This window comes from Lygodium microphyllum, chromosome 18, assembly GCF_053477565.2.
Source record: "Lygodium microphyllum isolate KBCC chromosome 18, Lygodium_microphyllum_v1.1.10, whole genome shotgun sequence".
Taxonomy (NCBI): domain Eukaryota; kingdom Viridiplantae; phylum Streptophyta; class Polypodiopsida; order Schizaeales; family Lygodiaceae; genus Lygodium; species Lygodium microphyllum.
In genome coordinates this window covers 113105457-113116950 of record NC_141152.1, presented here as the reverse complement: position 1 = coordinate 113116950, position 11494 = coordinate 113105457, and positions in this window count along the sequence as shown.

The window sequence follows — 11494 nt, the reverse complement described above, 5'->3', positions numbered from 1 at the left end:
TCAGGATCGAATGTTGGGAGCATTCGGGAAGAAGGAATCACACCTTAGCAGTTGGTCGTACAAACGACCTCCAAAATGATCGTGATTGTACACTTAGGTACATTGTTTGAATTTCCTTGCTCAAGGAACTAATTCAAGGCAAAACACTTAATGCTTCAGGTTAAAAGCGTGGAGGGAGAGGCAGGTTCAGTTACCTTTGATTGTTTGCCTAGCCCTATCCAAGGGGGTTGTTAGCCGCACTGGGTATGTGGACCTAACCTGCCGTGAGAGGTCTCTCCGTGGGTGCTGCTTGGAGGGGGAGGACACTTGGGTGCTAGGGGAGGCTCTGGCTGTAAATTCCTTACCTCCGAATCCCTCACAAGAGACCGACATGACTCGAGATGGGATCTGAGGCCCGTGTACTAGTCTACAGGCGGAACTTGGAGCAGCTGTTTACCCCAACACGAAGAAAGCAAAAGGAAATAAAAAAGACGCAGGGCAAAGGTGGAATAAAAAGGTAGCTTGACTGAAGAAAGAAGAGGAGAAAAGGCCAAAAGCGCAAGGGCAACCTTAAAAATTCCAAGGCAACTGTAAAAGGGGAAAGGTGCATTTTAAAATACCAAGGCGCACCTTGAAATCTTGTAAAAGAGTGCCAGGCGGTGGAAAATCCGGAAAGCTAAAATAGAAGACAAAGACGAAGGCCAAGGTAAAGAGAAACAGAAGACAAATGCGCACAAGGAAAAGCGCAAGTCAAAACTTTTGAAAAAGGGCACAAGTGTATCATGGTTTAATTCAAGGAGCACCGGGCTCTCACCCGCGCGAATTGTAAATGTAGATGGGTGATGGAAAGAAAGCTAGGAAGAGAGAAGGACAATGGGAAAAAGGGCCTAGGCTACGGCCAGCCATGTAAGAAAGGGGAAAAGGGGATGACCGCCCAAAAGGGATTTAGGGTTTTGTATATAAAGTTGAAAAGTGAATGAGAACCTCATTCTTGTGTGTGGCAAAAAGTGGCTCTCTTCTTCTTCTTCTTCTTCTTCTTCTTCTTGCTTGCTTGAGCTTGTGCTTGAGAGAGCGAGTGTGAGAGTGTGAGGGAGTGAGTGTGTCAGGGTGAGGGATCGAGGAGGAGAAGCTCTCCATCTTCTCATCTCTTCTTCTCTTCTCTTCTCTTCTCTTCTCTTGCTCACAGTGATGGAGCTTGGAGCGTGGAGCTTGAGGATGGAGCTTGCTTGAAGCTTGCACTTGGATCGTGGAGCTACCAGAGTGCGCGGGAGAGGAGGTAACTCGAACGGCATGGAGGTAAGCTCACTACACCCATAGATATGGATGGCGCGTCGGCTATGTGAGAGTTAGCCATTAGTGCTCGGCTTGGAATGCTTGAAGCAATAAGCGTTCCAGGGGTCTTGGCGGTTGAGCGAAAGCTCCCACAGCAGCAATCCTGTTGATTGTTGCTAGGATAGTCTTCGGGCATGGAACTTATTGTATTCCGGGACTATGATAAATAAAGATCAGATATTTGAAAAAGGAACTTGCTTGACCTTGTTTTTGTGTCAGTGCCTAAGTTATGTGAAGGAACCTGTGTTTAAATTGATTAATTAAGGAAGCTTCTTTTGCATGTTAAACATAGTGTGGTAGGTAATTAGATAACTAAGAAAACTGAGGAAAGTGCAGTGGACGTGACTTGGGTCCCTGTCCTATGGAAGGGTGGTCCCAGTTAGCTGGGAACTTTTCTCAAAAGACATGATAACGAGACTATGAAGACCTAGCATCAGTAGAGTTAGGATCCCGATTTATGTTGTTTTAGGGGAACGGAATGGGACTATGCCTTATGAGCAGAGAGTTTGAGCTTCACATCCCTCTCGTTTCCCATTCTCCATGAACCAAGTGCAGCATAAATCCGCTTCGACTTTGTTGTTCCTACATAAAGTGGTTCATTTGGAGCTCGATGCTAGCTACTCCCTAGAGACTTTGCTGATAGGAAGGGAACCCTGACTTCACGTTGATCCTAAGCAGGAACGATCGGACACTTCTACTCAGGGCAGACTCGGGAAGACCTAGATCGCAAATTCTGTGACATTCCTTGCGAGTGCCAGGCGGCGCTTTCTAGGCTCTCTTTTCGATGGGCTGCTAAGGCATGTCCCACAAGCGAACGAGTAGACACGTTACATTATGTCTCAAGTCTATCTCAAAATTTTCTCTATTGCATGAAATCTTGGCATGTAAGCCTAGTATGTTTTGAACATGTTTGTGAGCTTTACTCTACTTCTTGTTGGAAACCTCTCCATCTCTTCTTCTCTCCTTCTTCGGTTCTCCCAATTTGAGAGGTAGAGAGAGAGAGTCTATGACAAGAGCTTAAGGACTTGAGAGGACTTGAGAGAGAGAGAGAGAGAGAGAGAGAGAGAGAGAGAGAGAGAGAGAGAGAGAGAGAGAGAGAGAGAGAGAGAGAGAGAGAGAGAGAGAGAGAGAGAGAGAGAGAGAGAGAGAGAGAGAGAGAGAGAGAGAGAGAGAGAGAGAGAGAGGGAGAGGGAGAGGGAGAGGGAGAGGGAGAGGGAGAGGGAGAGGGAGAGGGAGAGGGAGAGCATCTTGCTTAGCTTAGAGAAACAAGTGAGGAGCTACAGCCTTAATGGAGTTTGTGACGAACAAGTGAGGAGCTACAACCTTGAATGGAGTTTGTGGGAACAAAAGATGCATAGCTTAAAGATACATAATTGATGGGATCGTTAGAGCTTGGAGAAACAAGTGAGGAGCTACAACCTTGAATGGAGATTGTGAGGAACAAGTGAGGAGCTATAGCCTTGAATGGAGCTTGGAGAAACAAGTGAGGAGCTACATCCTTGAATGGAGTTTGTGGGAACAAAAGATGCATAGCTTAAAGATACATAATTGATGGGATCGTTAGAGCTTGGGAGCTCTTCAGTGCACTCCTACACTACAACAATTGGTGAGCTTTCTTAGTTTGACTATTTGTTTGATTCATTCTTCTTGCTTGGTAGGTTGTGGATTTAATCTAAGACTAGCTAACTGGGTAGATGTAGATGGTAGGAGATCTTACGGGGTGAGAGACTACAAGATATCTTGACTAGAGAGAGCACACGACACATATTCATGCTTTCCTCTAGATCTAGCATGTAGAGAAAGTGCATCTATATGGTACTAGTCAAGTGGTCAAAGCTTCTTTGCTTGTTTAACCAAGCACATGGTGGAGCAATATATGTGCTTGCTATGTTAGGTGAGCTTGCATTGTGACAAATCCACTTCTGCTCTAGAGGAAGAGTTAAATGGGAAGCATGTCATTTTTGAAGCAAAGAAGGAACTTCTATTTTCCTCCACCAAAGCTAGCCCCTCCTTTTCATTGGCTATTGGCTCTTTGTATTAATCATCTTCACTATCAATATTGCATGTATTTTTCTTGATAAATAAAAGACATTTTTCTTTTTTTCAATAAGTATAAATTTAAAAAATATTTTTGGTTCGTTTAAGTGTGGCAATAATGTGTGATATGTGAATGAGACATTTCTATATATTGGTGTAATCCGATTTAATTATCTAAACATGTGGTGCATACACCTATGATCATGTATACGTGATAATGTAACTCATATCCATAACTATTACTATTTTCGATCTTTGCCTACATTAAACATAAGCTCATTGTCACACATTTCAAGAAACAAAGCAAAAAAAATATTTAAATTAATTGAATTGATTACACATTGCATAAGATAAAAAATGTATATATATTCCATTGTTACAAAGTATACAAAACTAGGCACACGCAAACTATGGCTATCTTTGCTATGAGGAAGATTGGTATCGAGCCCCAAGAAGGCTCCCTTATCTTGTTCCATACACAAATATTGGATTTTAGCAATCTATTACAGGGCCCTTCTACAAGAGCCCCTAGCAATTGGCCTTGCCAACCTTGCTTGACCAAATACTAGCAACTCCAAGAGCAAAAATTCACTCTTCTAAAATTCTATGTCCTTTGGCACCCTCTAAGCAACTCTCATGTGTGTTTTGTAGAAGAACTGCACTAGAAGAGAAGTACACAAGGTGTTATGTTACTTATGATGAAAAGGGTAATGCTATCCTTATGGAATACCCAATTCCAATCATGATGTTTAAGATCATTGTGACACTCTATCAAGAAGAACAATAAGGAGCTATATAGCACAGAATAGAAACCTTAATAAGAAGTATTTGAAATTGTGGGAATGATCATGTATATCTTAAATCAATTTTAAAAAAAGTGAACTTATTGTAGCTCATTAACAAGATCAAAGCATCACCAACTTTATTGACCAAAACTTAGTAGACATGGTGTATATGGGTGTGTCTATTCTTAACATTTCTTTCTTCAAGAATTTGACAACTACAACACCATGGGGGTACCTTAGAGGGGTAGACATGACATTAAGAACTATGAATACAAATATATTCTCATTTTTGGAAGACACGATTACCCCTTCATATTCATAAGCCTCATTAACGAAGATACAATTGGCTATCAGAAGCTCACATATGATTAAGACATGAGTGAGAAAACTAGCAAGACCATACAAAGAATCTATGAGCCTCCAATCACTAGGGAACACACTTGGCCCAAGACTCATTGACTCCACACCTATAGTTACCACTTGGCCTTCAAACACAAACTTACCTCCTACTCATGAGTATGTATTTAATCTTCAAAGACAAACTTATATTCTACTCAAAAGTAGGGTCTTCAATCTTTGAGCACAAACTTACCTTCTCCTTAGAATTAGGGCCTTTAAAATATAGAAGACAACTTACCTTCTACTTGCAACAAGTAGGGCGTGATCTTACCTTTTGCTTGAAAGTAGGGTCTTCAATCTTCAAACACAATGAATTCTGGAAAAAAACACCTCTACCTCTTGATTGCCATGTACTCTTCTTCTTCATCTTCTCATTGAGTTGGCTTTATATGCTTGATGTTGATTAACTCACATGCCTTTGCAATATCTATACTAGTATCTTCTTTTTTCTTCTTCCATTGTGACCATGGCTTGTATTCTTGAAAGTACACTTTGAAGTATGGTCAGTTGTATAAATTTTCTTGTATTTAAAACATAATCCCTTAAGAGATCCATGGGTATGAATTTCTATCCAACCTTGTTGAATTAATACATGGCCTATTGTCTTATTGCTTATTCTTCATCTTGGGACTAACTATTGGCTTAAAGTTACCTTGATGTCTAGATGCATTAAAGGGTAGGTGTGTAGGGCCTTTAGGGTTACCAAATTACATACTAAATCCACCAAATTTTTCCCCAAAGTTATCATTCTATTTGAATCCTTTTGCTATCCAAATGAGGGCTAAATATTAAAATCATTTTCATACCTTACAACCTTTTACTATCCAAATGAGGACCGAATATTAAAATCCTTCTCATACTTTCAAGCATACCATTGAGCTACTTCTATTGCCTAGAAAAGCATAAAATATGGAACTCAAGTGAAAGCAAGAGCTATGGCAGAGCAAGAGAGTAAGAGAGAAAGACATTGTATGTGGAAACTCCAATAGTCATAATGTGTGACAATTCTTCCCTTCTTCACTAGTCACTAAAAGAATAAATAATAAAGTAACAATGATAAATGCCCACTGCCTATAGTGTACAAGTGTACAGTCATGATGTGTGTAGTAAATACAAGCCAACATAGGCATAGGTGCCTTTACCCCCAACAATCTCCAACTTGAAGGTAAATGTGCCTCTAGTGAGGGGAGGATAAGAAAAAGTCACAAAGTACAAATGTACATAAAGTAGAATAGGATGAGGAATATATGCCATCTCATCCTATACCCATCATCTTCCTAAGGATGGCAATGTAACTTGTGAATATAGTATCCTATCCACCATAGCAACAAGTGCTCATATCTGTAATGCCTTTCAAGTATCTCATGATATCCTTCACAGTGTCCCAATGTTGCCAGCTAGATATAGCCATATAGTGTGCCACAACTCCCACCACAAAGCTATATCAATGCAAGTGCCTATTATGGCATACATCAAACTACCTACTACAAATGCATAAGGGATATTGGCCATCTTGGCCTTCTTTTCATCTAACTAGAGACAAATAACTAGAGACAATCAGCCTAACTGACCTTCACATGGGAAGTAAAGAACAACCAATATGCTTAACATCCTACATATAGAATTGCTCAAGTACCTTCTATATATATGCTTGTTGTGACAGTTAAAGGAGTCCCTTAAAGTAATTATACAAGATGAGCATATCAAGAATATGTGAGGCCTACTCCATGTCCTTCATCTCAAAGCTCTTATTGTGCTAAGTCTTCAAAAGCATTCATCTCATCATGAACTCTTCCAACAAATCGTCAACATAAATTACCAAGATAATAAGGCTATCATCGTGGGTCTTCTTCGTGTGTATAAACAAGGATCCATATCACTATGAGTATAGCCTTGTGAATGTATGAAAGTATTGAACTTATAGTACAATTTCCTAGGTACCTACTTAAGGCCATAAAGGCTCTTTCTCAACTTGCACACTTGGTGTTCCTGCTCTTTTTCTAAAATCCCTTAGGCTACTATATATAGATATCCTCATGCAATTCTCCATGCAGAAAAGCCATTTTCACATCCATATAATAAAGATCCATATCTACTTATGCAATCAAAGCTAAAACCAATTGTAGGGTAATACTTTTGATTTGAGAATAAAACACTTCATTAAAGTCCTCGACACCATACTTCTACTTAAAACCCTTAGCAACCGATGTGGTTGTATATGCTAGCTTGGGGCATGCACGGGTGCTCTTCAACTTGTATACCCACTTGCATGGCAATGCACATTTTCCACTAGGAAAATAAGCCAAATCCCATGTATAGTTTTTCTACAATAAATCAAACTCAGATTGCATGCTCTCTCCCAATAATAACTATCACCTTTGTGCATGGCCTCCTTATAAGTAAGGGGCTCACTAGAATCTATCACCATAATATAGTCCATGGAGCGCACAAATTGATCAAACTGATATCCATCTCTAGTAGATCGGGTTGCGGGGCTTGTATATCTTGTCCAACATCATAATCATGGGCCACTAGAACATTAGTTGTACGTTGTCTAGTTGGTTATATGGTAAGAGGAGGCTCCTCCTAAAAGATCATCATGCATACCTTAACTACTTGCTCAAGCTACTTATGCATCTTCTTCTCATGGAAAATAACATCATGAGTGTGGATAACTTTTCAAGCCTACACATCCTATGGGTGATAGCCCATCTCAACTACATTTCCATAACCAATAAAGATACATTTCACTAACTTAGGATCCATCTTTTTACATTTGTCCTTGGGTACATAGTAGAAAGTCTCACATCCAAAGCTTCTAAGATGTGTATATGAGGGAGGTTTTCCACACCATACCTCCTCTATAAACCTAATAGTCAATAGCAATGCATGGAGATTTCTTTATCAGATGAATGGTAATACTAACTACCTCAATCCAAAAATGTTGGCATAAGCCTACTTGACTAAGCATACTTCTGAATCTTTCCTAAATGAACATGCACATGCACTTAGCAAGACCATTCTAGGGTGGGGTGTATAGGGTGGTCAATTGACACTTAATATCCCTCTCATCACAAATTTGATCAAATGCTTTAGAAACATACTCATCCCCATTGTCAGACCTTAGGCATTTCAACCTATACCCAAACTAGTTCTCAACAATAGCAAGCCAATGTTAAAAGGTAGGTAAGACATTCAATTTTTGCTTAATAGGATAGACCTTATGCAAATAATTATCAATGAAAATAACAAAATACTTCATGCCATCCAATGACTGACAAGGCATAGGACCACATATATCAAAATGCACAAGAGCCAGAGGCTCACCCATGAACATAATACTAGACTTCTTATGAGAATTACATGTTTTCCTATCATAAAATAATGGTCACAAGTATCAAAACATTTGTAATCAAGAGGTAAAAGATACTACAAATGAATAAGTAATTTCATTTCCTTTAAGGACATGTGCCCAAGGCAATGAAATCATAAAGATACATGTGGTAGGTCAACCATAGCCAAAACATGGTTAAGAGGCCCAAATACAAATAAAAGATAGAGGTTGCTAGCCTTGGCACATCAAGCAAATACAAGATTCCCATGAGTCATCTTCCATGCAAAATAACCAAAAGATACATAATAACTTGTATTATGATAGAAGGCATTTGGTCAACAAAAGACACACAATACCAAATATGTAGATAAAAAGCTATTGGTCAAAGCCGATACATTATTCACATTATGCAAAGTAAAAGAGCTACTTGAAGAAAACTACAGCTATACATCCCCAATGCCAATAATATCCAATGCCAATGTATTTTTCAATATCACAAAACCTACCGTGATGCAATAGGACTGAAATCAATCCTTATCTATATTCAACTAGAATAACATGAAAGGAAACCTTGGAATCAAACAACCAACATTGAGAATATGTAGGTGAAGCATCGATAAACCGAGAAGCATCAAGAGAGGAAGATGCTAAAATGTACTCATCATTTGACTCGAGGTGCACTACATTTATCTCTTCAATCTTTACACTAGACTTAGTAGGGACAATGTTCTGATCGTTAGACTTTTCCTGCACTTTACCCTTACCTTTCTCTTTATGCTTATTATCACATATCTTATGGCATTGCGGCCAAATATGACCTTTCTTCCCACACTAATGACATGTCAAATAGGCCTTATAACCATAAGACTTACTACAAGACTACTCACAAGGTTGAGACATTTGTGAGTCTCAATCACGACAATCATTACCCCTCTTACTATCATGTTTATCCCTAACATTCAATGCATGAGAATTAAGGGTTGTATTTACATTCTTTCTATTTATCTCCTTTGTATGAGTAAAGCATCCTTAACATCCTAGATTTTCAACCCATCCTTAGGTATATTAGCATAAATGGCTATTCGAAAAGTGTCCCATGGATCAAGAAGTGTCACATCAAGAATAAGGAAGGTAGGTTATTCTTAAACTCAATGCCCTACAAAGCTAGCTGGCTGAAAATCAAATGAAATCTATTCACATGTGAGGACACACTAGCCCCTTCCTTCATGCAAAGGTCCATAAGTTGCTTCAAGCAATACATTTGCGATGCTGGACTTTTTTTTTCAATAACATTGCATATCTTTTTCCATAACTGCTAGGCATTATCCTTAGGCACAACAACATGAAGTAAATCTATTTAGATAATGACAATATAAGGGTGGATTTAGGTAGCACATCTAACTCATCCCAATCATCCTAATACATGCCTTCAAGATTTATGCCCTTGATATTCCCTAATTTGCTTCTTTTGATTTAGTACCTACTATATCTACATCTTCCAATTGGTGAAATTTTTACCATCAAGCTTTTCAATATTGAAAATAGCACTATTACATTTGAAGAACTAACCATAACAAGAGTATACTAATGCAAATGCAAGACAATGGACTAATGTAAATGATTGCAAATTAGTCCCTAGAACTCAGCCAAAACAAGGGCAAAACATGAGGGAATACCAAAGTATAGAGTTATCCACCAACTGCAAGCAATAGACTACCAAATAAAAATATTTGCTCTCCAATATAATGCTAAAAACTATAATTATAGCAATGATAAAATAATGACAATAGTATATGTCAATCCAACTATGAAAAAATAGCCAAGAAAGAAAGCTCTCACTATGAAGGATATTCGAGTTAGCAACAACTGGCATACAAAGAATGCAGCTAGCAATGACTAAGCATTGACTATCAGTACTAAAGACTATCACAAACTCAAAGTACCAGTAAAAACTATACATCCTATAAGCATATAGATCACTTACAAACTACTGACAGAGGTAAGTACTAGTATCCAAAACATGCAAAATCAAATCAGCCCATAAGCAAGAGTAACTGCATCCAAAAATATGGTATAGAGGAGAGTATATACATGAACCAAGAGTCCCACTATCTAAAAGACCAAGCTCTGTTAAGTAAGTACAAGCATCTTCTACTGGAAGTGAATCTAGAATACAAAGTGAGCAAGAAAAGCTCAAGACATATACATCAAAGCATCCAATAAGCTCGAGCACATCACAAATACATCCAGGAGCATAAATGTCTAATGAAGCTTCAATACCCATAATTTACTAAGTATAAGTGAGCAAGAAAAGCTCAAGACATATACATCAAAGCATCCAATAAGCTCAAGCACATCACAAATACATCCAAGAGCATAAGTTTCCAATGAAGCTTCAATACCCATAAGTGACTAAGCGCACGAAAGCTCAAAGCAACTAACCAAAGCCTAAGTATATCAAATGTAGAACAAATCTAACTGCCAAAGCATGTTATAAGCATATCCAGGATTATATATCAATGCTAGACATCACCAAAGATATATAGCATACCCAAAATACAATATAGACATATAATAGGCATGTAAAGCATGAAGCTCATTGTTGTATGCTTACTGCCCAAATTGTTATTACATGAATAAACACTTACAGCATGATCCAGTATTGCAAACATTCCGTACAAACATCAATAGAGTATAAACCACTCAAATGCTTGTTGTCCAAACAAGACCTATTCCATTCTATATAAAATAGAGAATTGAGAACTGTGCAAAACCAACTCTGTGAGTACTCACATCTATAGCTCTCATCATGTTCTTTCTTTCTAGCTACTATAGAACACTTAAATCCGATATCATATGCAAAAGTTATGCCCGAATACCAAAGTTTTATCAAGCTACTATAACTATCCATGACTTTTGCAACATGTTTTTTTTTTAATCCACTTAAAATGGATAGAATGGCTACTCCTCAACTCAGTAAGCACTCAACAAGGTTTAGCTAAGCCTTGGGAAGCTCCTCGACAAAATGGGAGCAAGGTAGAATAAGTTGGGGAAGACTCAATGCATACCTTGAGCTAAAGCTTTGAATTCAAGTTGAAGCAAAGGATGAAAAAGTGCCCACTTTAGTATCAGTTGAAAGGTAGAGCCCGAGTGGAATCACACAAGCAGAAGCAAGAGTAAAGAAAGAACTATGGCAAATGGAGCAAAAGAGTAAGAAAGAGAAACACCGTATATGGAAACTCCAACAATCACAATGTGTGACTAGCCTTCCCTTATTCAATAGTCATTACAAAAATAAAGAATAAAGTGACAATGATGGGTGCCCAGCACTTATAGTATACATGTGTGCAATCACAATATGTGTAGTAAATATAGAAAAGTACAGACACAAGTGCCTTTACCTGCAACAAAGTGTGGTTGGTTTCTAGGCCATAATATCTTCTAAGAGACTAGGCTCCAAAGCATAGATAGACTTATGCAACTTAGGTTCATCATTTATACATTTCACATATATTTCACATATATTGTAAGGTTTAAAAATTGATTTGTATACTCTCTAATGGTCATGCTCCTTTTATTCAACAAGTGGCCAACTTCTCCTTTTCAACTGGAGACACAAATGCTTGGG